General features: G+C 48.4%; 1 protein-coding gene and 1 non-coding gene across 8 annotated transcripts in view; one reads left to right on the top strand and one right to left on the bottom strand.

Annotated features, from left to right (window-relative positions):
• eef2k (eukaryotic elongation factor 2 kinase) overlaps nucleotides 1-20,725 on the bottom strand; it is an 85,686-nt gene extending 64,961 nt beyond the window's left edge. For 2 of the 7 annotated variants that reach the window (XM_072481478.1, XM_072481485.1), the window contains exon 1: nucleotides 20,576-20,725. The gene's annotated coding sequence lies outside the window, so the exon portion shown is untranslated. Of the gene's footprint in view, nucleotides 1-1,011; nucleotides 1,034-1,081; nucleotides 1,173-19,264; nucleotides 19,423-19,555; nucleotides 19,575-20,438; nucleotides 20,525-20,575 lie in introns of those variants that run through there. The other 5 variants (XM_072481480.1, XM_072481483.1, XM_072481481.1 and 2 more) reach the window with 5 other exon arrangements.
• A 29-nt stretch (nucleotides 20,726-20,754) lies between these two features.
• On the top strand, nucleotides 20,755-20,836 carry trnal-uag (transfer RNA leucine (anticodon UAG)). Its single transcript has one exon. It is a non-coding gene; the product is annotated as a tRNA-Leu (tRNA).
• Nucleotides 20,837-26,177: the final 5,341 nt, after the last annotated feature.

Here is a 26,177-nt window from a genome sequence, read left to right as displayed (position 1 = left end):
TCTAATAAATGGGTAGCTAGGAGTTAGGGTGGGGGGGAAGTTGGGTATGTTATTATGGGGTTTTTGCGTGTGATGGACCGTTCTATTGTTTAGAATGTTAAAATGTTTAAATTATAAATGCCTCAATAAAATATTTTCTTTAAAAAAGTATCGAATAGTCACTTCATAATTGAATAATATAGATGAAATAGGCAAATGTCAGCAACTCCTTTCTCACTGGAGTTAATCAAAAACACTGTATTCCAGATAAGTACATCTCTTTGGCACAGAAACAGAAAATGTTGGACAATATCAGCAAATCTGACAGCATCTGTGAAGAGAGAATAGAAATAACCTTTCGAGTCTGTGTGAATCTTCGTCAGAGCTTGGGCGGTGGGAAATCTACTTGCCACCCTCCCTGCGAGGTTACCAGTTTTGTGTGCACACGCTCTAGTTTTATACTGACTATTGGAATGAGGTAACCTGTTTACAACCACACTGCCGTCCCAAAGGAGCTGAATCGAGGCTACTCTCAACTTCATTTTGGCAAACTAAATCCCCCTGCATAACTAGTAACTAGTATTGAAACGCAACATAAAAACAGACTGCAAAAGTATTTGTAATATCATACTTACACACAAGTGACAAGTACCATCCCTGATTTTAACATTGGCAACAGTATTTAAACGCCGTCAAAGATTGCTGCCCGTTTGAAATATTTCTATACTTCCTATTTTTTAAATAAAATTTTGCATCAGTGGTACTATCGGCCTGTGCAAAGAAACTGTGAGTTTGCATATCATGTTCTTTTGCATAGCTAATACCCAGAGATTATCTCTGCATAGACATAGCAGACAGAGATAATACCCAAAGCTGTTTACGCGTTGCACGCTGGATTGCGTACATGTAATATCCTCGCTTAATACACAGCTCCCAAAGGCAGCTGCAATCGACAAAAAAAACCGCAAATAATAAATTGATACAAAAGCGGCCGTCAACGTGGCTGCAGACTCGAAAAGGACAACCACTTACCGCGACTTGCAATCTGATAAGCAAATACGGCGCAGGCAAGCGACTGAGCATTTTATTAAATCCCACATACCTGAACGCCTACTGTCAATGCGGGTCTGCTTGCAGGCTGACTGGGGGTGGGGAGGAAGCATGGAAGACATCCAGATGGCCCCTCCCCGCTCACGTGGCTGCTGACCCGCCCACCGAGGGCTTGGCTTCGGCAAGTGTGCTCCACAGCACAGCACTGCACGTACACACCTTCCCACAGTCAACCTGTGTCTGACATTGGAGGGACATTAATCTGAGGCAACCCAGCAAAAAACAAAACTGCCTCCAGTGCTGTTGAGTTACACTTCACATCTAAAAACCTGTGCCAGAAGATCCTGCATTGCGTACTATTACTGCTGCCCCAAGTCACATACACTGTTGGCAGCACGTTAATGGAACTTGATTGCCAAGAAACGTTTTCAACACCCCCCTTCCCACGACCATGCTAATTATATCATAGTTTAAATTAAACTCATCAAACAAAGACTTGACAAAATGCATTTCCGTCAAACCAAGGCTCCTTTAAAATACAGTTAAAGCGAATTATCACAACTTTTTTTGCCAACTGCTTTATTGCCACTGCCAGAAGGGCTTCCTATACTATTAAAATGTTTGAATTTAGATAGCACCTTTCACAATCTCCCAGGACATCATTTTACCGCCATTTTACTTTTGAGGTATAAACCATAGAATTCCTACAATGCAGAAGGAGGCTTTTTGGCCCATCAAGTCTGCACCAATCCTCTGAAAGAACAACCTTCCCAGGCCCATTCCCTCACCCTGGGCGGGATTCTCCAATCCCGTGGCAGAGTGTCCACGCCGTTGTAAACACCGTCGCGTTTTATGACAGCGTGAATGGGCCACTCCCACGTTTAATTCTGGCCCATACAAGGAGCCAGCACGGCGCTGGAGCGGTTCGTGCCGCTCCAGCTGCAGATCCCGGCGCGAACTGGGCGCCGGGGGATCCGCGCATGCGCAGTAGCACCGACACCAATGAGGACATGCGCAGCGGCCTCCTTCAACGCGCCAGCCCCGACGCAACAAGGTGCAGGGCTACAGGGGCCGGCGAGTAGGAAAGGAGGCCCCCAGCCACAGAGGCTGGCCCGCCGATCGGTGGGGCCCGATCGCAGGCCAGACCACATCGGAGGCCCCCCCGGGGTCGGACCCCCCATCCTCCCCACAGGCCGCCACCCGAGCCTTACACGCCGAGGACCCGCCAGCTCAGAGCAGGTTAGAACAGCACCTGCGGGACTCGGCTCTTTTCCTACGGCCGGGCCGGAGAATCGGCAGGCCGGCCGCGTAGAGCGGCCCGCAACAGGCACCACGCCAACCACGCCGGTGCCAATGGCGCCGATTCTCCGCACTGCAGAGAATTGCGTGCCAGCGTCGGGGCGGCATAGCCCGTTCGTGGGGCTTCTCCAGCATGGCGTGGGGCTGGGTGAATCCCGCCCCCTATTCCCGTAATCCCATAACCCCACCTAACCTGCACATCTTTGGACTGTGGTGGAATCCGGAGCACTGAGGAAACCAACACAGACATGGGGAGAACGTGCAAACTCCACCCAAGGCCAGATTTGAATCTGGGTCCCTGGCACTGTGAGGCAGCAGTGTTTTTTTTTAAAATAATATTTTATTGAAAATTTTTGGTCAACCAACACAGTACATTGTGCATCCTTTACACAACATTGTAACAATACAGATAATAATGACCTTTTTTAAATTTAAACAAAAACAACAACAAATAAATAAATATTAAATAACAAAAAATAAAAACTAGCCCTAATTGGCAACTGCCTTGTCTCAGGCCACACCCCCCCCCATCCCCCCCATCCCTCCCCCCCCCCCCCCCCCCCCCCCAAGTCCTGGGCCGCCGCTGCTGCCTTCTTTGTTCTCTCCTATCTATCTTTCCGCAAGATATTCGACGAACGGTTGCCACCGCCTAGTAAACCCTTGAGCCGACCCCCTTAGGACGAACTTAATCCGCTCTAACTTTATGAACCCCGCCATATCATTTATCCAGGTCTCCACCCCCGGGGGCTTGGCTTCTTTCCACATTAGCAATATTCTGCGCCGGGCTACTAGGGACGCAAAGGCCAAAACATCGGCCTCTTTCGCCTCCTGCACTCCCGGCTCTTGTGCAACCCCAAATATAGCCAACCCCCAGCTTGGTTCGACCCGGACTCCTACTACTTTCGAAAGCACCTTTGTCACCCCCATCCAAAACCCCTGTAGTGCCGGGCATGACCAAAACATATGGGTATGATTCGCTGGGCTTCTCGAGCACCTCGCACACCTATCCTCCACCCCAAAAAATTTACTGAGCCGTGTTCCAGTCATATGTGCCCTGTGTAATACCTTAAACTGAATCAGGCTTAGCCTGGCGCACGAGGACGACGAGTTTACCCTGTTTAGGGCATCTGCCCACAACCCCTCCTCAATCTCCTCCCCTAGCTCTTCTTCCCATTTCCCTTTTAGTTCGTCCATCATAGTCTCCCCTTCGTCTCTCATTTCCCTATATATATCCGACACCTGACCGTCCCCCACCCATTTCTTTGAGATGACTCTGTCCTGCACCTCTTGTGTCGGGAGCTGCGGGAATTCCCTCACCTGCTGCCTCGCAAAAGCCCTCAATTGCATGTACCTGAATGCATTCCCTTGGGGCAACCCATATTTCTCGGTCAGCGCTCCCAGACTCGCAAACTTCCCATCCACAAATAGATCTTTCAATTGCGTTATACCTGCTCTTTGCCACATTCCATATCCCCCATCCATTCCCCCGGGGCAAACCTATGGTTGTTTCTTATCGGGGACCCCCCCAGTGCTCCGGTCTTTCCCCTATGTCGTCTCCACTGTCCCCAAATCTTCAGTGTAGCTACCACCACTGGACTCGTGGTATAGTTCCTTGGTGAGAACGGCAATGGGGCTGTCACCATAGCCTGCAGGCTGGTCCCCCTACAGGACGCCCTCTCTAATCTCTTCCACGCCGCTCCTTCCTCCTCTCCCATCCACTTACTCACCATTGAAATATTAGCGGCCCAATAATACTCACTTAGGCTCGGTAGTGCCAGCCCCCCCTATCCCTACTACGCTGTAAGAATCCCTTCCTCACTCTCGGAGTCTTCCCGGCCCAAACAAAACCCATGATACTCTTTTCTATCCTTTTGAAAAAAGCCTTCGTGATCACCACCGGGAGACACTGAAACACAAAAAGGAATCTCGGGAGGACCACCATCTTAACTGCCTGCACCCTCCCTGCCATTGACAATGCTACCATATCCCATCTCTTGAAATCTTCCTCCATCTGTTCCACCAACCGCGTCAAATTTAGCCTGTGCAATGTGCCCCAATTCTTAGCTATCTGGATCCCCAGGTAACGAAAGTCTCTTGTTACCTTCCTCAACGGTAGGTCTTCTATTTCTCTACTCTGCTCCCCTGGATGCACCACAAACAGCTCACTCTTTCCCATGTTCAATTTATACCCTGAAAAATCCCCAAACTCCCCAAGTAGCCGCATTATTTCTGGCATCCCCTCCGCTGGATCCGCCACATATAGTAGCAGATCATCCGCATATAAAGATACCCGGTGTTCTTCTCCTCCCCTAAGTATTCCCCTCCATCCCTTGGAACCTCTCAGCGCTATCGCCAGGGGCTCAATCGCCAGTGCAAACAGTAATGGGGACAGAGGACATCCCTGCCTTGTCCCTCTATGGAGCCGAAAATATGCCGATCCCCGTCCATTCGTGACCACACTCGCCACTGGGGCCCTATACAACAGCTGCACCCATCTAACATACCCCTCTCCGAACCCAAATCTCCTCAACACCTCCCACAGATAATCCCACTCCACTCTATCAAATGCTTTCTCGGCATCCATCGCCACTACTATCTCCGTTTCACCTTCTGGTGGGGCCATCATCATTACCCCTAACAACCTCCGTATGTTCGTGTTCAGCTGTCTCCCCTTCACAAACCCAGTTTGGTCCTCATGAACCACCCCCGGGACACATTCCTCTATTCTCATTGCCATTACCTTGGCCAAGACCTTGGCATCTACATTGAGGAGGGAGATTGGTCTGTAGGACCCGCATTGTAGCGGATCCTTTTCCTTCTGTAAAAGAAGCGATATCGTTGCTTCTGACATAGTCGGGGGCAGTTGTCCCCTTTCCTTTGCCTCGTTGAAGGTCCTCGTCAGTAGCGGGGCGAGCAAGTCCAAATATTTTCTGTAAAATTCAACTGGGAATCCGTCCGGTCCCGGGGCCTTTCCCGTCTGCATGTTCCTAATTCCTTTCACCACTTCTTCTACCGTGATCTGTGCTCCCAATCCCATCCTTTCCTGCTCTTCCACCTTGGGAATTTCCAGCCGATCCAAAAACTCCATCATTCTCTCCCTCCCATCCGGGGGTTGAGCTTCATACAATTTTTTATAAAATGTCTTAAACACTTCATTCACTCTCTCCGCTCCCCGCTCCGTCTCTCCATCTTCGTCTCTCACCCCCCCTATTTCCCTCGCTGCTCCCCTTTTCCTCAATTGGTGTGCCAGCAATCTGCTCGCCTTCTCTCCATATTCATACTGTACACCCTGCGCCTTCCTCCATTGTGCCTCTGCAGTGCCTGTGGTCAGCAAGTCAAATTCCACATGCAGCCTTTGCCTTTCCCTATACAGTCCCTCCTCCGGTGCTTCCGCATACTGTCTGTCCACCCTCAAAAGTTCTTGCAACAACCGCTCCCGTTCCTTACTCTCCTGCTTCCCTTTATGTGTCCTTATTGATATCAGCTCCCCCCTAACCACCGCCTTCAACGCCTCCCAGACCACTCCCACCTGAACCTCCCCATTGTCATTGAGTTCCAAGTACTTTTCAATGCATCCCCTCACCCTTAAGCACACCCCCTCATCCGCCATTAGTCCCATATCCATTCTCCAGGGTGGACGCCCTCTTGTTTCCTCCCCTATCTCCAAGTCTACCCAGTGTGGGGCATGATCCGAAATGGCTATAGCCGTATATTCCGTTCCCCTCACCCTCGGGATCAATGCCCTACCCAACACAAAAAAGTCTATGCGTGAATAGACTTTATGGACATAGGAGAAAAACGAGAACTCCTTACTCCTAGGTCTACTGAATCTCCACGGGTCCACCCCTCCCATCTGCTCCATAAAATCCTTAAGCACCTTGGCTGCTGCCGGCCTCCTACCAGTCCTGGACTTCGACCTATCCAGCCTTGGTTCCAACACCGTGTTAAAGTCTCCCCCCATTATCAGCTTTCCGGTCTCTAGGTCTGGGATGCGTCCTAGCATTCGCCTCATAAAATTGGCATCGTCCCAATTCGGGGCATACACGTTTACCAACACCACCATCTCTCCCTGTAATTTGCCACTCACCATCACGTATCTGCCCCCGTTATCCGCCACTATAGTCTTTGCCTCGAACATTACCCGCTTCCCCAATAATATAGCCACCCCCCTGTTTTTCGCATCCAGCCCCGAATGGAACACCTGCCCTACCCATCCTTTGCGCAACCTAACCTGATCTATCAGTTTCAGGTGCGTTTCCTGTAACATGACCACATCTGCTTTAAGTTTCTTAAGGTGTGCGAGTACTCGTGCCCTCTTTATCGGCCCGTTAAGCCCCCTCACGTTCCACGTGATCAGCCGAGTTGGGGGGCTTCCCACCCCCCCCCCCCCCCCCCCATGCCGGTTAGCCATCATCTTTTTCCAGCTTCTCGCCCAGTTCCCACGCGGCTGTCTTTCTCCCAGACGGTGCCCCCCCCCGCCCATCCTTTCCCGCACCCACTCCCCCCTTTCCCCAGCAGGAGCAACCCAGTAATTCCCCCTCCCCCCCCCCCCCCGCTAGACCCCCCGCTAGCGTAATTACTCCCCCCATGTTGCTCCCAGAAGTCAGCAAACTCTGGCTGACCTCGGCTTCCCCCCGTGATCACGGCTCGCCCCGTGCGGCGCCCCTTCCTTCCTGCTTCTCTATTCCCGCCATAATTATCATAGCGCGGGAACCAAGCCCGCGCCTCTCCCTCGGCCCCGCCTCCCATGGCCAACGCCCCATCTCCTCTCCCTCCCCACCTCCCCCCATCACCACCTGTGGGAGAAAGAAAAGTTACCATACCGCAGGATTAATCATACAATCCCTCTCCGCCCCCGCCCCCCCCCCCACTCGTCCCACCACTTTGTCCAAACGTTCATTTTCGTAGTCCAATCATTCCAATTTTTCTTCTACAATAAAAGTCCACGCTTCATCCGCCGTCTCAAAGTAGTGGTGCCTCCCTTGATATGTGACCCATAGTCTTGCCGGTTGCAGCATTCCAAACTTTATCTTTTTTTTGTGAAGTACCGCTTTGGCCCGATTAAAGCTCGCCCTCCTTCTCGCCACCTCCGCACTCCAATCTTGATAGACGCGGATCACCGCGTTCTCCCATTTACTACACCGAGTTTTCTTCGCCCATCTAAGGACCATTTCTCTATCCTTAAAACGGAGAAATCTCACCACTATGGCTCTGGGAGCTTCTCCTGCTCTCGGTCCTCGCACCATAACTCGGTATGCTCCCTCCACCTCCAACGGACCCGTCGGGGCCTCCACTCCCATTAACGAGTGCAGCATCGTGCTCACATATGCCCCGACGTCCGCCCCCTCCACACCTTCAGGAAGGCCAAGAATCCTCAAGTTGTTCCTCCTTGCGTTATTTTCCAGTGCCTCCAACCTCTCCACAGATCGTTTCTGGTGTGCCTCCTGTATCTCCGACTTCACCACCAGGTCCTGTATGTCGTTTTCATTCTCTGCTGCTTTCGCCTTCACGACCCGAAGCTCCTGCTCCTGGGTCTTTTGTTCCTCTTTCAGCCCTTCAATCGCCTGTAATATCGGGGCCAACAACTCTTTCTTCATTTCCTTTTTTATCTCCTCCACGCAGCGTTTCAAAAACTCTTGTTGTTCAGGGCCCCATATGAAACTGCCACCTTCCGACGCCATCTTTGTTTCTGCTTGCCTTCCTTGCCGTTGTTCCAAAGGATCCGCTGCAATCCGGCCACTTTCTCCTCCTTTTTCCATCCGTGTCCAGGGGGAACACCCTTCTGGTTTACCGCACGGTGTTTTCAGCCGTTAAAATTGCCGTTGGGGCTCCTATCAAGAGCCCAAAAGTCCGTTTCACAGGGAGCTGCCGAAACGTGCGACTCAGCTGGTCATCGCCGCACCCGGAAGTCGTGAGGCAGCAGTGTTAATAACCACTGTGCCACAGTGCTGCCTGACATTGTTGACCCAGTCTTTTGGGTGAGGGGATTGAACCCAGGCTCTGACTGCTCTCTCAGGTGTGCATCACAGATTCTTACTATCACACAATTTCCAGGGAGACCAGTTATTTCTCAATCAACATCATAAAAACTGATAATCCAGATTGTATGTTGCTCTTTTGGGATCTTGCTGTCCACAAGTTAGCTGCCCTGCTTTCCTACGATGACTGCATTGGCTGTAAAGGGCATCCTGAAGTTGTGAAATCACTGAACACACAAAAATTGACCATGTAGTTGTTAGTGAAGAGGATAGCTGTTGACTCTAGAATTACATCAATGGTTTTATTGAGTGGGCAAAGAAGTGGCAAATGCAATTTAGTCTGGAAAAGTGTGAAGTAATACATTTGCGGAGGGTAAACAAAGATAAGGAATATTCAATAAATGGCAAGATACTGAGAGGGCCTCAGGAAGTGAGAATTTGGCAGTGCATATCACATGTCCTTGAAGGTGGCAGGACAAGTGGACAATGTAATCAAGAAAGTCTATGGAATGCTTTCTTTTACTGGGTGAGGTATTGAATACAGAAGCAGGGATGTAATGCTGGAACTGTATAAACCGCTGGTTGGAACACAGCTGGAGTTTTGTGTACATTTCTGGTCACCACCTTACAGGAAGGACATAATTGTTCTGAAGAGAGTGCAGAGACGTTTTACAAGAATGTTGCCAGGGCTTGAAAATCGCAGCTATGAGGAGATTGGATAGATTTGGGGTGTCTTCCTTCAGAGGACAAAAGTATGAGGGCCTAGACAGGGTAGACAGGAAAGACTTCTTTTCTATAGCTGACGGGTCAATTACCAGGGGGCATAGATTTAAGGTGCTTGGTAGAAGAACTAGAGGGGACATGAGGAAAACCGTTTTCACCCGGAGGGTGGTGGGGTCTGGAATTCACTGCCTAAGTTGGTATATGAGGCAGAAAAGCTCAACTAATTTAAGAGGTATCTAGATGATTAGGTGGATTGGTCATGCTAACTTGCCCCTTAGTGTCCAAAGATATGCAGGTTAGGTGAATTGACCACAGTCAACATGTGGGGTCACGGGGATAGGTGGGGGAGTAGGCCAAGATAGAGTGCTCATTCGGAGGATCAGTGGATACCTGATGGGCCAAATGGCCTCTTCCCACTGCAGGGATTCTATGGATTGATCGGCATTTGAAGTGCTGTCATCTGCAAGGTTACGGACTAGGTGCTGGAAATTGGAATTAAAATGAGCAGCTAATTTATTTTTTCTCTTTTTTGGCTGGCACACCCAAGGTGGGCTGAATGGCCGCTTTCTGCACCATCACCTTTCTACGGTTCTACAGTGCTGTGTACAGTTTTGGTCTGCTTATTTGAAAGATGATATAATTGCATTAGGAGTAGTTCAGTGAAGGTTCATTCAACTCATTCCTGGGATGAAGGGCTTATCTTATGAAAAAAGCTGGACAGATTGGTTCTATACCCACTGAAGTTTAGAAGAATGATAGATGACCATACTGAAACATACAAGATCCTAAGAGGGCTTGATAGAGTGGATACCAGGCAGATGTTTCCTCTTATGGAGGAGACTAGAACTAGAGGGGGGACAATGATAGGTCTCACTTTTAAGACAAAGATGAAGAGAAATATTTTCTGAGGTTCATTGGTCTGTGGAATTCTCTTAAACAGAAAGCAGTGGAGGCTGGGTCATTGAATTTACTTAAGACTGAGTTAGAGTTTTGAAGGGAGTCAAGGATTATGGGTGGAAGACAGGAAAGTGGAGTTGAGACCACAACAGATCAGTCATGACCTCATCGAATGGTGGAGCAGGCTCGAAGGGTTGAGTGGCCTCATCCTGCTCCTAAATTCTGCGTTCCTAAGCATTTCTATATTTTTAAATGTCTGTGAGTCTGCTGCAATTCACCCACAGAGGACTGTGGTACTCCGCATTGTATATACAGTTATCAGGCAGTGTGACTTTAGAAATACATTTCTAAAGGTAAGGCATAAGAAACTGATTGTCACTATTTTTAGGAATACACCCTGATGTATTAAAACCTCAATCTTAAAATGTTCATCCTGTTTTTCAAATCCCTCTATAGTCTTGTTCTTCCCCATCTCTGCTAGCCCTACATGCCTTTGAGGTCTCTGCATTGCTCCAATTTCAAGCCTCTTGTGCATCCCAGATTTCCATCAACCACCATTAGCAGCTGTGCCACGAACTGCCTGGGTCCTTACCCCTGGAACCCCCTCCTTAAATCTCCCCATTGCTCTTTCTTCCTTTACCACTCCCTGAAAACCTACCTCACTAACCAATCTGTCTTAATTTCTGCTTGCATGGCTTGGTGATAAATTTTGTTTGATCATGCTCCTTTAGTAAGTGCAGTCTAATGTTTTACTACTTACCATAAGGCACTATGTAAATACAAATTGTTGTTAGTGTGAATAGCCCCTTCACTTAAGAAAAATCAGCAAATCTGCTCCCATTCCCTGCCTGCTATTCTAAATTATGCGCAAGGTAAAATCTTTGTCAGGCTAAATGGTGCCACATTCAAAGCCAAAACCCCCTACTTTGTACAATCTCTAGAATGTAACTCTTAACCCATGTAGTGAACTTGAGTTTGGAAATGTCTATTTATTTAGCTGCATTCACTATTCTTAATGGTCTCGGCATAAGGGCGAATGCTACAGCACGAGGCAAGCAGTTCAAATGTCACAGCTGCACACAATGTTCAGATAACACCAAACCAGAATCTGTGGCCTCTTGGAGAATATGTTTCAAATGTCAAACATTAATGTGCTTAAAAGTGTGCTGTAGTTGTTGCTAAACCGCCACCCCAAAAAATAAAAATAAAGGGGGCGATTCTCTGAGCCCCGCGTCGGGCCGGTGAAACACTGCAACCGTGCCACGACACCCCGACGCCAGCGCACGATTCTCTGAGGTGTGGAGAATCAGCGCCATTTGCGCCAGCGCGCTTGAAGCGGCACCAGCCGCGGGCCGCTGGAATCGGCGGGGCCGCCAATTCTCCGGCCCAAATGGGCCGAGTGGACGCGTGGATACGACAGAGTTCCGCCAGCGCCATTCACCCCTGGTCGCTGCCGGCGGGAACTCTGCGCGAAGGGTCGGGGGGCGGCCTGTGGGGCGGGGAAAACGATCCTTCACCGGGGGGGGGGGGGGCCTCCAATGGGGTTGGCGTGGCTGAACTGCGCATGCACGGGTTGGCGTGGCGCCCATTTGGCGCCGGGAAAGGAGGCTGGAGCGGAGTGAACCACTCCTTCGCCGTGCTAGACCCCTGTGGGGGCCAGAATCGGTCATCCCCGTGCCCGTTTCACGTCGTCGTGAAACGCGGCGGTGTTCACTACGGCGCAAACACTTGGTCTCCATTTTGGAGAATCGCCCCCAAAGACTTGAATGGGACTTGCTTTGTGAATAAAATTAAACCAAACGGCCAACAGCAAATACAACTCTCAAATTATACCAGTTTCAAACTGTGGCCAAGCCAAACTCATCAAAGGCATTGAAAACAGAAAACACAGGAAATACTAGCAGGTCAGAAAGAAACAGAATGAATGTTTCAGCTCAGACAGAAACAAAAGGCAGTAAGGGGGAAAGTGTAAGGCAGAGAAGCCATAGTGAAAAATCAAAAAGGGCGACAGTACAAGGTACAGTGACTGAGGGGAGCTCAGTGAAGAGGCCCAGTAATACTAAATGGAATAAAATGGGAAGTAAAAACATTAATGCTAAGAGACGGGACTGTTCCATGAAGATATGGGTTCAACGACAAGGAAAATTAGGAGAAAAGTTAAGAGGAAATATAACTTAGGAGAGCTTACTGATCGAGGTGTTAAGGTTCAAAACAGAGGTAGAAAAGCCAACATAAGTGTACTTTACCTTAATGCTCGTAGTATTCGGAATAATGTAAATGAGTTTATGGCATAAATCAGCGTGAATGACTATAATTTGGTGGCTATTACTGAAACATGGTTAAAGGATGGTCACGTCTGGGAGTTAAATATCCGAGGGTATCAAACTATTTGGAAGGACAGAGTGGATGGTAAAGGAGGTGGTGTAGCTCTGTTATTTAAGGATGACATTCGGGCAATAGTAAGGGATGACATCGGTGCTATGGAGGATAAGGTTGAATCCATTTGGGTGAAAATCAGGAATAGGAAGGCGAAAAAGTCACTGATAGGAGTAGTCTATAGGCCACCAAATAGTAACATGATGGTGGGGCAGGCAATAAACAAAGAAATAACTGATGCATGTAGAAATGGTACAGCAGTAATCATGGGGGATTTTTATCTACATGTCGATTGGTTTAACCAGGTCGGTCAAGGCAGCCTTGAGGAGGAGTTTATAGAATGTATCCACAACAGTTTCCTAGAACAGTCTGTAATGGAACCTACGAGGAAACAAGCGGTCCTAGATCTGGTCCTGTGTAATGAGACAGGATTGATTCATGATCTCATAGGTAGGGATCCTCTCGGAAGGAGCGATCACAATATGGTGGAATTTTAAATACAGATGGAGGGTGAGAAGGTAAAATCAAACACTAGTGTGTTGTGTTTAAACAAAGGAGATTACAATGGGATGAGAGAAGAGCCAGCTAAGGTAGACTGGGAGCAAAGACTTTATGGTGAAACAGTTGAGGAACATTGGAGAACCTTCCAAGCGATTTTTCACAGTGCTCAGCAAAGGTTTATACCAACAAAAAGAGGGAAAATCGACCGTGGATATCTAAGGAAATAAGGGAGAGTATCAAATTGAAGGAAAAAGCATACAAAGTGGCAAAGATTAGTGGGAGACTAGAGGACTGGGAAATCTTTAGGGGGCAACAGAAAGCTACTAAAAAAGCTATAAAGAAGAGTAAGATAGATTATGAGAGTAAATTTGCTCAGAATATAAAAACAGACAGTAAAAGTTTCTACAAATATATAAAACAAAAAAGAGTGGCTAAGGTAAATATTGGTCCTTTAGAGGATGAGAAGGAAGATTTAATAATCATAGAATTTACAGTGCAGAAGGAGGCCATTCAGCCCATCGAGTCTGCACCGGCTCTTGGAAAGAGCACCCTACCCAAGGTCAACACCGCCACCCCAACCCCACAACCCAGTAACCCCACCCAACACTAAGGGCAATTTTGGACACTAAGGGCAATTTATCATGGCCAATCCACCTAACCCGCACATCTTTGGACTGTGGGAGGAAAACGGAGCACCCGGAGGAAACCCACGCACACACGGGGAGGATGTGCAGATCCGCACAGACAGTGACCCAAGCCACAATCGAACCTGGGACCCTGGAGCTGTGAAGCAATTGTGCTATCCACAAGGCTACCGTGCTTGGTAATGGGAGATGAGGAAATGGCTGAGGAACTGAACAGGTTTTTTGGGTCGGTCTTCACAGTGGAAGACACAAATAACATGCCAGTGACTGGTAGCAATGAGGCTATGACAGGTGAGGACCTTGAGAGGATTGTTATCACTAAGGAGGTAGTGATGGGCAAGCTAATGGGGCTAAAGGTAGACAAGTCTCCTGGCCCTGATGGAATGCATCCCAGGGTGCTAAAAGAGATGGCTAGAGAAATTGCAAATGCACTAGTGATAATTTACCAAAATTCACTAGACTCTGGGGTGGTCCCGGCGGATTGGAAATTAGCAAACGTGACACCACTGTTTAAAAAAGGAGGTAGGCAGAAAGCGGGTAATTATAGGCCAGTGAGCTTAACTTCGATAGTAGGGAAGATGCTGGAATCTATCATCAAGGAAGAAATAGCGAAGCATCTGGATGGAAATTGTCCCATTGGGCAGACGCAGCATGGGTTCATAAAGGGCAGGTCATGCCTAACTAATTTAGTGGAATGTTTTGAGGACATTACCAGTGCGGTAGATAACGGGGAGTCAATGGATGTGGTAGATCTGGATTTCCAGAAAGCCTTTGACAAGGTGCCACACAAAAGGTTGCTGCATAAGATAAAGATGCATGGCATTAAGGGTAAAGTAGTAGCATGGAGAGAGGATTGGTTAATTAATAGAAAGAAAGAGTGGGGAATTAATGGGTGTTTCTCTGGTTGGCAGTCAGTAGCTGGTGGTGTCCTTCAGGGATCAGTGTTGGGCCCACAATTGTTCACAATTTACATAGATGATTTGGAGTTGGGGACCAAGGGCAATGTGTCCAAGTTTGCAGACAACACTAAGATGAGTGGTAAAGCAAAAAGTGCAGAGGATACTGGAAGTCTGCAGAGGGATTTGGATAGGTTAAGTGAATGGGCTAGGGTCTGGTAGATGGAATACAATGTTGACAAATGTGAGGTTATCCATTTTGGTAGGAATAACAGCAAAAGGGATCATTATTTAAATGATAAAATATTAAAACATGCTGCTGTGCAGAGAGACCTGGGTGTGCCAGTGCATGAGTCGCAAAAAGTTGGTTTACAGGTGACTAAGGAAGCAAATGGAATTTTGTCCTTCATTGCTAGAGGGATGGAGTTTAAGACTAGGGAGGTTATGCTGCAATTGTATAAGGTGATAGTGAGGCCACACCTGGAGTAGTGTGTTCAGTTTTGGTCTCCTTTCTTGAGAAAGGACGTACTGGCACTGGAGGGTTTGCAGAGGAGATTCACTAGGTTAATCCCAGAGCTGATGGGGTTGGATTACAAGGAGAGGTTGAGTAGACTGGAACTGTACTCGTTGGAATTTAGAAGGATGAGGGGGGATCTTATAGAAACATATAAAATTATGAAGGGAATAGATAGGATAGATGCAGGCAGGTTGTTTCCACTGGCGGGTGAAAGCAGATCTAGGGGGCATAGCCTCAAAATAAGGGGATGTAGATTTAGGACTGAGTTTAGGAGGAACTTCTTCACCCAAAGGGTTGTGAATCTATGGAATTCCTTGCTCAGTGAAGCAGTAGAGGCTCCTTTATTAAATGTTTTTAAGATAAAGATAGATAGTTTTTTGAAGAATAAAGGGATTAAGGGTTATGGTGTTCGGGCCGGAAAGTGGAGCTGAGTCCACAAAAGATCAGCCATGATCTCATTGAATGGCGGAGCAGGCTTGAAGGGCCAGATGGCCTGCTCCTGCTCCTAGTTCTTATGTTCTTATGTTCTCAGTGACCTTTCATCAATCTAATTCTGTTTCTCTCTCCAGAGAAGCCATCTGACCTGCTGAGTATTTCCAAAATTTCTGTTTTCATTATATTTCCAGCACCTGTATTATTTTGCTTTTGGCGACAAATTAACGCGTGGAATTATATCACAGAAACAGGGCATTCGGCCCAACTGGTCTAGGTCAGAGATTTTGCTCCATACAAGCCAGTTCCATTGGTTATTAGAACAGAGCATAGTCAAACTCACAACAGCAGTGACTGCACAGATCCCAGGAAGCCTTCGACAAGCAGCTCACAATGGCCAGACATCAACACGAGCAAATTGGGAAGCTGAAGCAACTCTGTGGGCATCACCAAAAATCATTGATTCCTGCTACTTAAGTGGAAACAAGCTACTGAACTGTAAAAAAAAAACCCACAAAATCCTTGGGTAGATGGTGTAGCCAATATTCTTCAGGTTATCAACATGAAACATTAACCCTGTTTCTCTCACCACAGATGCTGCCTGCCTTGCTGAGTATTTTCTGTTTATATTTCTCTGGATGGAGATTTACTTCAACTATTATTGGTGCTAAAAACTCAAGTTTCAAACAGCTGCAATGCACAAAATTGAATCAAAGAACAAAGAAAAGTACAGCACATGAACAGGCCCTTCGGCCCTCCAAGCCTGTGCCGACCATGCTGCCCGACTAAACTACAATCTTCTACACTTTCTGGGTCCGTATCCCTCTATTCCCATCCTATTCATGTATTTGTCAAGATGCCCCTTAAATGTCACTATAGTCCCTGCTTCCACCACCTCCTCCGGTAGCGAGTTCCAGGCACCCACTACCCTCTGTGTAAAAAAACTTGCCTCGTACATCTACTCTAAACCTTGCCCCTCTCACCTTAAACCTGTGCCCCCTAGTAATTGACCCCTCTACCCTGGGGAAAAGGCTCTGACTATCCACTCTGTCTATGCCCCTCATAATTTTGTAGACCTCTATCAGGGCGCCCCTCAACCTCCGTTGTTCCAGTGAGAACAAACCGAGTTTATTCAACCGCTCCTCATAGCTAATGCCCTCCATACCAGGCAACATTCTGGTAAATCTCTTCTGCACCCTCTCTAAAGCCTCCACATCCTTCTGGTAGTGTGGCGACCAGAATTGAACACTATACTCCAAGTGTGGCCTAACTAAGGTTCTATACAGCTGCAACATGACTTGCCAATTCTTATACTCAATGCCCCAGCCAATGAAGGCAAGCATGCCGTATGCCTTCTTGACTACCTTCTCCACCTGTGTTACCCCTTTCAGTGACCTGTGGACCTGTACTCCTAGATCTCTCTGACTTTCAATACTCTTGAGGGTTCTACCATTCACTGTATATTCCCTACCTGCATTAGACCTTCCAAAATGATCATACAAGATCCTAGGGGGTCTTGACAAGGTAGATGTGGAGAGGAATTTTCCTCTTGTGGGAGAGTCTAGTCACTGTTTAAAAATAAGGAGTTGCCTATTTAGGACAGCAATAATGAGACATTTTCTCAGAGGGTTGTGAGTCTTTGGAACTCTCTTCCTCAAAAGACTGTGGAAGCAGAGTCTTTGAATATTTTTATACTGAACTAGATAGATTCTCGATAAGCAAGGGGCTGAAAGGTTATCGGGGGTAGGTGGTAGGTTGCAATCAGATCAGTCATGAATGGCAGAGGAGCAGGTTCAAGGGGCTGAGCAGCCGAGTCCTCTTCTTAATTCCTAGATGTTAGTATAAAATGCGACACCATTCCTCACTCTGCTCTGTAACCATATTTAGTCCTTTTGACTACAAGAATTAACCCAGCCAAAGGAACACACTCCTATTGTGAACAGAGAGGACAAAAGTATTTCTGGACCCTACCACTGCCACAAATCAGCATTCCGTATCATTTGGATACAGTAAAAGTATTGTTCTGCGTACAGTCCAGACAAATCATTCCATACATTTAAAAATACAGGACATACGATGGATGCGCAATGTATGTACATAGACGCAGACATCAGGTGAAACATATGGAGTGCAGTACGACTCAGTAGACAAGATGTGTGGAGAGATCAGTTCAGTCCATAAGAGGGTCATTCAGGAGTCTGGTAACAGCGGGGAAGAAGCTGTTTTTGAATCTGTTAGTGTGTGTTCAGACTTTTGTATCTCATGCCGATGGAAGAGTGTGGAAGAGAGAATAATCCCGGTGGAAGGGGTCTTTGATTATGCTGCCCGCCTTCCCAAGGCAACGGGGGGTGTAGACAGAGTCAATGGATGGGAGGTGGGTTTGCATGATGGACTGGGCTGTGTTCACAACTCTCTGTAGTTTTGTACGGTCTTAGGCAGAGCAGTTGCCATCTGTTTCATACCACAATTACCAAGATGGTCGCTATTTCTTTAACCGCCTCCAGCCTTAAAACCCTTCAAGGTCTCTGTATCCCTTCAATTCTAGCCTATTGCATTCCTGATTTTCATTGATCTATGGTCAGCCGTGCCTTCAGCTGCCTCAGCTTTAAACTCTGGAATTCCCTCCTTAAAGGTTTCCCTTTCCTCATTTAAGATGCTACTTAAAACCTATCCCTTTGACCCAAGCTTTTGGTCACCTGTACCTAGTACCGCTTCACAGGACTGGGTGTCGACTAATGATCCTGCAAAGTGTCTTGGCACCTTTAGCATAGTAAACCTCCCATATAAATGCAAGTTATGCTTTAGTTACAAGATCCTAAATGTGAATTATTGCTTTCCTACCCGTTTAGCAATGAGTAGGATAGTTCTAGTCCTGGCAATAGCACAAACAAAAATGCAATACTGAATATTTTCTCATCTGACATTGTATCAAATTTGTTGATTTTACAGCATACACTAAGCTATTAAGGATCCATAGCTGCTGAATGAACGGCTGCCACAGGCATCATTAACACTGAGTAAACAGTTACTTAAGAATCCACTCTTTCCCCACAACAACACTGGAGGGGACTAGGAGTTAAAGGAAACACTTTGCGCAAGACCTTTGCAGGGAGTATGAAACTAGGAGGAACAGGGTTTTTTAAAAAGAGTATATGTCCTTTTTAATCAAGATATACTTGCAAGTTTCTTTGTTTCACACCATTCTCAAATGAGAACCCTCGCTGCCTACGTTCTTCACATTTGTATTTTTGTCTTGATATCGATATACATTTGCTATCATGCCCAGGATAACAAATATCAAAATTTTCTTCAAATTGTTTTAGCTACTGATTCTATTCTGTGGATCACAGATTCCTCTTGAACTTGGAAGCAGCAGTAAAATGACTCCCTGACACTTGCTGAAGCTGCCAAACACCAGTAATGAACAGTAAGTGACCATCAAAGTTAATTTAAAATGTATACGTATTTAGAAATGATCTGGCATATACAGTGCCTTTCAACAAAAAAGGTTACAAAGAGTTCTGATGATAGGTCACAAATCCAAAACATTAACTCTGTTTCTCTCTCCACAGATGCTGCCAGACTGGTGAGTATTTACCAGCATTTTCTGTTTTTATTTAAGGTTATGAGGAGATTTGATGGAGCTGTTCAAAAGCATGAATAATTTTGAATAAATAAAGTGAATCCCTTTCCACTGGCAGATAAGTCCATCACCAAAGGACGCAGATTTGAAGTTATTGGCAAATGAATCAGAAGCAACATGCAGAAACGTTTTTTTAAACACAGCAAATTGTTGATATCTAGAATGTACTGCCTGAAAGGGAGGTGGAAGCAGATTCAATAATAGCTTTCAAAAGGAAACTGGATATATACTTTGAAGGAAAAATTTTACTAGGCTATGGAAAAACAGGGGAGAGCAACTCATTGTATAGCTCTTTCTGAGAGATAGCACTGGCATAATTACCAATTTACCTCCTCTGTGCTGTATCATTCTGTAGTTCTCTGATTATTCCAATGGGTCTTCTTTATCTCAATCAGAATAGAAGGAATGGTAATTCGTAGAGAAAATACTTTCCCATTAATTCTCAGGGTCTCACTTCTTATATGATCACAAATATTGAATGAGTTTAAGATTCTCAACCTATCTGAAGGGTCATTCCAAGTGTCAATCTTTGGGTGAATTCTTCTTGACATTTGTCTTGACTCTTGGATTTTCTTTTCACCAGTGTTAGCCTACGGTCCCTTGTTTCTGACGCGCCGTACCTTATTTGGAATGTCTCTTTTCTCAGTCCTGGTGAAGATAACTACAATTATGGAAAAGAAAGGACATTTAGCCTATGTTATAGTGGCCCTGTTCATAACACTTCTGTCTCCAGGAGTAGTGGATTCAAGATCCCTCCAGGGCTTGGATACAAAAAAAAGTCCAAGTTGATACTGAGGGGGTGTTGCACTGTCAGAAGTGCCATCTTTCAGATGAGATATTAAACCGAGGCCCCCTCTCAGGTCAACTCAAACCTCAACTCAAAATATCCCATGGCACTATTTTGAAGCCATGATGTGGAGATGCCAGCGTTGGACTGGGGCGGGCACAGTTAAGAAATCTTACAGCACCAGGTTAAGGCCGAACAGATTTGTTTGGAATCACTCGCTTTTGGAGCATAGCTCCTTCACCAGGAGAGCCTCCTGATGAAGGAGCTACTCTCCAAAAGCTAGTGATTCTAAACAAACCTGTTGGACTTTAATTGGTGTTGTAAGACTTCTTACTATTTTGAAGAATAGGGGGAGTCCTATTGAACAAGGTCAATATTCGACCCTCAATCAACGGGGTAATTATAAGGTTGCTGATTGTGGGAGTTTGCTGCGTGCAAATTGGCAGCTATTTTTCCTACCTGACAGCAGTGAGGACACTTCAAAAGTACCTCATTGTACTAAAACGCGCGTTGGGGTGTCCTGGGGTTGTGAGGGGCGCCACATAAATGCATAACATATTAACTAATCCGTCGGGAACATCTGGCCCCTGGTGTGTCCGGAGTATTTTCCCTGAATTGTTTGTGGGTTTTGGCTGCCACCAGTTCATTCTCCACCAAGAGGCACCTACCTCCCGCTACCAACCCTAATGGCACCTTTAACCCACACCCACTCCCACCTTTCAGGCTGCCTCCCCTTTGCCTGGCCGGGTCCCGAGCCGGTCATTCTCGCCGAATGTTCTGGAACCGCCTCCGGGGGGGGGGGGGGGGGCGGCGGCGAAAGGAAGCGGACAGCCAAACATCAGCCCTGCCTTACCCGGGGTGAGGCGCCAAAGGTCCAGTGCCGGGCCCAGGCCCGGGCCGCAGACGAACAGCTCCCCTACCGCCTGCGCCGAGCCAAGCCGGGGAACGAGGCGAGCTGAAGAGCCCAGGCGGGAAGCAGTACGGCTGCGCGGACACGGGGAAATAGCGGCCGGGAAGCGCCTTTCGCACCGCGGTAGCGTGGCCGAGTGGTCTAAGGCGCTGGATTTAGGCTCCAGTCATTTCGATGGCGTGGGTTCGAATCCCACCGCTGCCAAGGTGTTTTTTTTTGCACAACTACCCTTCAAAGAATGAAAGAATTCACCGTAAGGTTTCTTTATATATGTAAAGAGCTGCCTACTCAGCCAGTTATCTTCAATTTTACACTTGAATGCAAGTGCATGGAAATAATGGAAATTTTACACCTAATGCAAGTGCATAGAATGATTACAAATATTTGTTTGGTAGGACAGAACTTGGGTATTGCTCAAATAATACATTTTGTCAAAGTTTTCCATCTTGCACTTATCTTGCCATTGTCCTAATGAGCTGCAAGACAAAATGCTTCGACAAAATTGAGCAGTACTCAAAAATGATTCTGGCACAGAGAGGCTCATTGAGCCTGTGCATGCTCTCTGCAAGAGCAATTTATCGAGTCCCAAACTCCAACCCTTTCCTCATAGCCCAGTAATTTATTTCCTTTTTATCCATATCCCATTTGAAGGCCCCCGCCCCCAGCAAGCCCAACAGCTTTTGAGGCTTTTGCTGAGTTTCTTCAGCCTCGTGTACCCCCTTCACAGCCATGGCGCCCAGTCCCTGCTTGTAAATATTTGCACTAACCTTGTTAGCACTGTTGATTCACAGCACCAGGGTCCCAGGTTCGATTCCCGCTTGGGTCACTGTCGGTGTGGAGTCTGCACATTCTCCCCGTGTCTGCGTGGGTTTCCTCCCACAAGTCCCGAAAGACATGCTGTTAGTTGAATTGGACATTCTTTCTGAATTCTCCCTCCGAGTACCCAAACAGGTGCGGAAGTGTGGTGACTGTGGGATTTTCACAGTAACTTCATTGCAGTGTTAATGTAAGCCTACTTGTGACAATAAGGGGGTGGGGGGGATGCAAGGATCCCAAAGAAGGTTTTACAGAAAACAAAATCCGGGGGGGGGACTAGCCCTCCCAAACCTGCAGTAGTACCACTGGGCAGCGACAGTAGAAAGAATAAAGGAGCCAGAAGCTGAGTGGGTGCTTGCGGAGGAGGACTCCTGCAAGGGGACTTCCCTCTGGGCCCTAGCCACGGCGGCACTCCCATCCCCACCCAAGAAGCATTCAACCAGCCCAGTGGTGATGGCAACACTCCAGTCGTGGAACCAGCCGCGACAACATTTTGGCCTAACCAAAATGTCCGATAAGGCCCCCATCTGTAACAACCACAGGTTCGCAGCAGCGCTCACAGACACCTCCTTTAAAAGGTGGAGGCAGGATGGGGGGACACTGACAGTTAGGGATCTGTACACGGACGGTAGGGTTACAACACTGGACAAACCGACGTAAAGATTTCAACTAACGGGGGCAACAAATTCAGGTACCTGCAGCTCTAAAACTTCATATGGAAAGAAACAAGGACATACCCACGACCTCCGCGACAGTCACTACTAGAAGAACTACTAGACACAGACATTTTAGGCAGAGGGAACTGTCGCGACATGTACAGACGACTGATAGAGAGAACCGACGCCAAACTGGACGTGACAAGGGAGAAGTAGGAGGAGGACTTGGGGTTCGAGATAGGGTGGGGACTTTGGAGCGAAGCACTGCACAGGGTCAAATCCACCTCCAAATGCAGAAGACTCAACCTAACGCAACTAAAAGTGGTACATAGAACCCACTTGACCAGAACCCGAATGGGTAGGTTCTTCCCGGAGGTGGAGGACAGATGTGAACGGTGCCAAGGAGATCCGGCCAACCATGCCCACATGTTCTGGTCTTGCCCCAGACTTGCTGGGTACTGGACAGCCTTCTGGTGCTCTATTTCTTTATCTCAGTGAATCACAAGCCTTTCCCTTATATCGATCAAATGACCACACAGCCAGTTAGTTAGTTCAAAAGATGGTTTATTTGCATACACAAGAGTTATCTCAACATGCAAACACAATATCTACTACGAGTTAAACTACACCTATCAGCTACAATAACCTATACTAAACTTCAGGGCGATGGGCACTGTGCAAATGGAGAAAGGCCTTTATCTGGATTTCACTTGGCTGGTTCGAAGAAAGTGGCTCTGTCTCTGCTGGGCTCATCCGCCAGGTAGCAATAGTTGGTCTTGAACTTAGCTGGCTGTTCCTGCTGCAATTGGGTGGCACAGGCCGGATCCAAGAGAGACAGAACACATGGCTGTGCTCTCTTTTATCCCCCTGGGATTTCACGCTCTTGGGGGCGGTCCTTAACCTTGGACCCAATAGTTCGACAGAGCTCTGATCACTCTCTTCGATTTCAGCCAATAAAGGGGCGGGTCCTTAGCGGTCATTGACCTTGGCAGTTGTGCTTTCTGAGCAAGTGAGTGGCGCCGATCAGTCTGTGGCTGTACCGGTTGCTTGATTGGAGTTCTATTGTCCTGGGAAAATGAGCCATTGAAATGTAAACGAGCGGGGGTTTCGGTCAGTTCTGGTTACCTATGTTTTAGATACACATAGGCTGTGTATCTGTCGGAATCCTGGGTTGGCCATAATTCCCATGGTCCTTTGCAGGTGGCTGTCTTAGATGGCTACACTTCTTTGAGGCAATGTCCAAAGTGGTGGGGATGAGGGTAGAGCCATGCCCGAAAGTGGCAGTCTTTGGGCTATCAGACCAGCCAGAGCTCTTCATGGGGAGTGATGCACAATCAATACGCTTGAGACCACGAGGAGTCATATCGATTCAGCTTTAATCAGATAGAACTGTACCCAGCAGCGATGTTACAGAAGTGGAGGCTGCTGGGACGGCATTGGTTCTTATACCCCACCTCTCAGGGCGGGGCTATGTACATTGCCCAATGGTAGACCCTGCGGTCTAGCCAATGGTCATTCCTCTCTCAGGTACTACAATACCTGGTATTACCACATTCACCCCCTGTTAAAAAAGAGCCAGCGGGATGATGGCCAGTATTACTGTCGCCTTTTCATGGTAGGACCAGGTATTGCAGGTACCATGCTGTCGAGGGTTGCGGAGAAAGTTCTTTTGTTGTTTATTTTCTTCATGGTGCTGCAATCAGACGATCGGGCGGCCTGGTCGACCTACTGGAGCGTCTAAGTTTCGGCGGCGATCCTGGTGAGGGCCCCGGCGGTAGTGACTCCGGGAACGTGGTGTCTTCCTCCCAGGCAGTTTTGTCACCCCTAGGCGGCGCTGTAGGGTCGAAAAATGGGCAGAAGGAAGGGGTGCCTGTAGGGGGCGTCGGTGCCTGCTCGGCTCTGGGTCGGGGTTCTGGCGGCAGTACTGACCCTCCGGTCAGGTGCGGTGGGGGGGGGGGGGGGGGGAGACAGTGGCTCGGGCGCGCGTGGGGCTCCGGCGGGCGCCAGGTCCCGAAGGGAGACCGTATCTTGGCGTCCGTCGGGGAATGCTACGTAGGCATACTGGGGGTTGGCATGCAGCAGGTGGACCCTTTCGACCAGCGGGTCCGACTTGTGAGCCCTCGCATGTTTCCGCAGCAGGACGGTTCCGGGTGTCGCTAGCCAGGTTGGGAGCGAGGTCCCCGAGGAGGACTTCCTGGGGAAAACAAGGAGACGTTCATGAGGTGTCTGGTTCGTGGTAGTACATAGCAGTGACCGAATGGAGTGAAGGGCCACTGGGAGGACTTCTTGCCAGCGGGAGACTGGGAGATTCCTAGACCGAAGGGCCAGGACGGTCTTCCAGACCGTTCTGTTCTCCCTTTCTACCTGCCCGTTTCCCCGGGGGTTGTAGCTGGTCATCCTGCTCGAGGCGATGCCTTTGCTAAGCAGGAACTGGCGCAGCTCGTCGCTCATAAAGGAGGACCCCCTATCACAATGGATGTATGCGGGGAAACCGAACAGTGTAAAAATACTTTGGAGTGCCTTGATGACGGTGGTTGTGGTCATGTCTGGGCAGGGGATGGCGAATGGGAACCGGGAGTACTCATCAATCACGTTCAGGAAGTACGTGTTGCGGTCGGTGGAGGGGAGGGGGCCTTTGAAGTCCATGCTGAGGTGTTCAAAGGGACGGGAAGCCTTTATCAGATGCGCCCTCTCTGGTCGGTAGAAGTGCGGCTTGCACTCCGCGCAAATTCGGCAGTCCCTGGTGACTGTCCTGACCTCCTCGATGGAGTAAGACAGGTTTCGGGACTTAACAAAATGGAAGAACCGGGTGACTCCCGGGTGGCAGAGGTCCTTGTGGAGGGCTCGGAGGCGGTCTACTTGTGCGGTGGCACAAGTGCCGCGGGATAGGGCATCAGGAGGCTCGTTCAGCTTCCCGGGACGATACAAGATCTCGTAATTGAAGGTGGAGAGTTCGATCCTCCACCGCAAGATCGTGTCGTTTTTTATCTTGCCCCGCTGTGCATTATCGAACATGAAGGCCACCGACCGTTGGTCCGTGAGGAGAGTGAATCTCCTGCCAGCCAGGTAATGCCTCCAGTGCCGCACAGCTTCCACTATGGCCTGGGCCTCCTTTTCGACCGAGGAGTGACGAATTTCGGAAGCATGGAGAGTGCAGGAGAAGAAAGCCACGGGCCTGCCCGTTTGGTTGAGGGTGGCCGCCAGAGCTATGTCGGGCGCATCGCTCTCGACCTGGAAGGGGAGGGACTCGTCGATGGCGCGCATCGTGGCTTTTGCGATGTCCGCTTTGATGCGGCAGAAGGCCTGGCGGGCCTCCGTCGACAGGGGGAAGGTTGTGGATTGGATCAGGGGTCGAGCCTTGTCGGCGTAATTAGGGATCCATTGTGCATAATAGCTAAAAAAGCCGAGGCAGCACTTTAGTGCCTTGGGGCAGTGAGGGAGGGGGAACTCCATGAGGGGGCGTATGCGTTCAGGGTCGCGGCCTGTGACTCCATTTCGCACTACGTAGCCTAGGATGGCTAGACGGTCGGTGCTAAACACGCACTTCTCCTTATTGTAGGTCAGATTTAGGAGGTGCGCGGTCTGGAGAAATTCACGGAGGTTGGTGTCGTGGTCCTGCTGGTCATGGCCGCAGATGGTGACGTTGTCAAGACACGGAAACGTTGTGTGTAAGCCGTACCGGTCAACCATTCGGTCCATCTCACGCTGGAAGACCGAGACCCCGTTTGTGACACGGAAGGGAACCCTTAAAAAGTGGTAGAGCCGCCCATCTGCTTCGAAGGCAGTGTACTGGCGGTCACTATTACGGAGGAGTAGCTGGTGGTAGGCAGACTTGAGATCCACCGTGGAGAATACCTTGTATTGCACAATCCTGTTTACTAGGTCGGCAATACGGGAGAGAGGGTACGCGTCCAGTTACGTAAACCGGTTGATGGTCTGGCTATAGTCGATGACCATCCTATGTTTCTCCCCGGTCTTTACCACCACTACTTGAGCCCTCCAGGGGCTGTTGCTCGCTTCAATGACCCCTTCCTTCAGCAGCCTTTGGACCTCGGACCTGATGAAGGTCTGGT

This window comes from Scyliorhinus torazame, chromosome 17 (assembly GCF_047496885.1).
Source record: "Scyliorhinus torazame isolate Kashiwa2021f chromosome 17, sScyTor2.1, whole genome shotgun sequence".
NCBI classification, from domain to species: domain Eukaryota; kingdom Metazoa; phylum Chordata; class Chondrichthyes; order Carcharhiniformes; family Scyliorhinidae; genus Scyliorhinus; species Scyliorhinus torazame.
The sequence above is the reverse complement of the archived record's forward strand: the minus strand, read 5'-3'. Positions and strand labels throughout refer to the sequence as shown.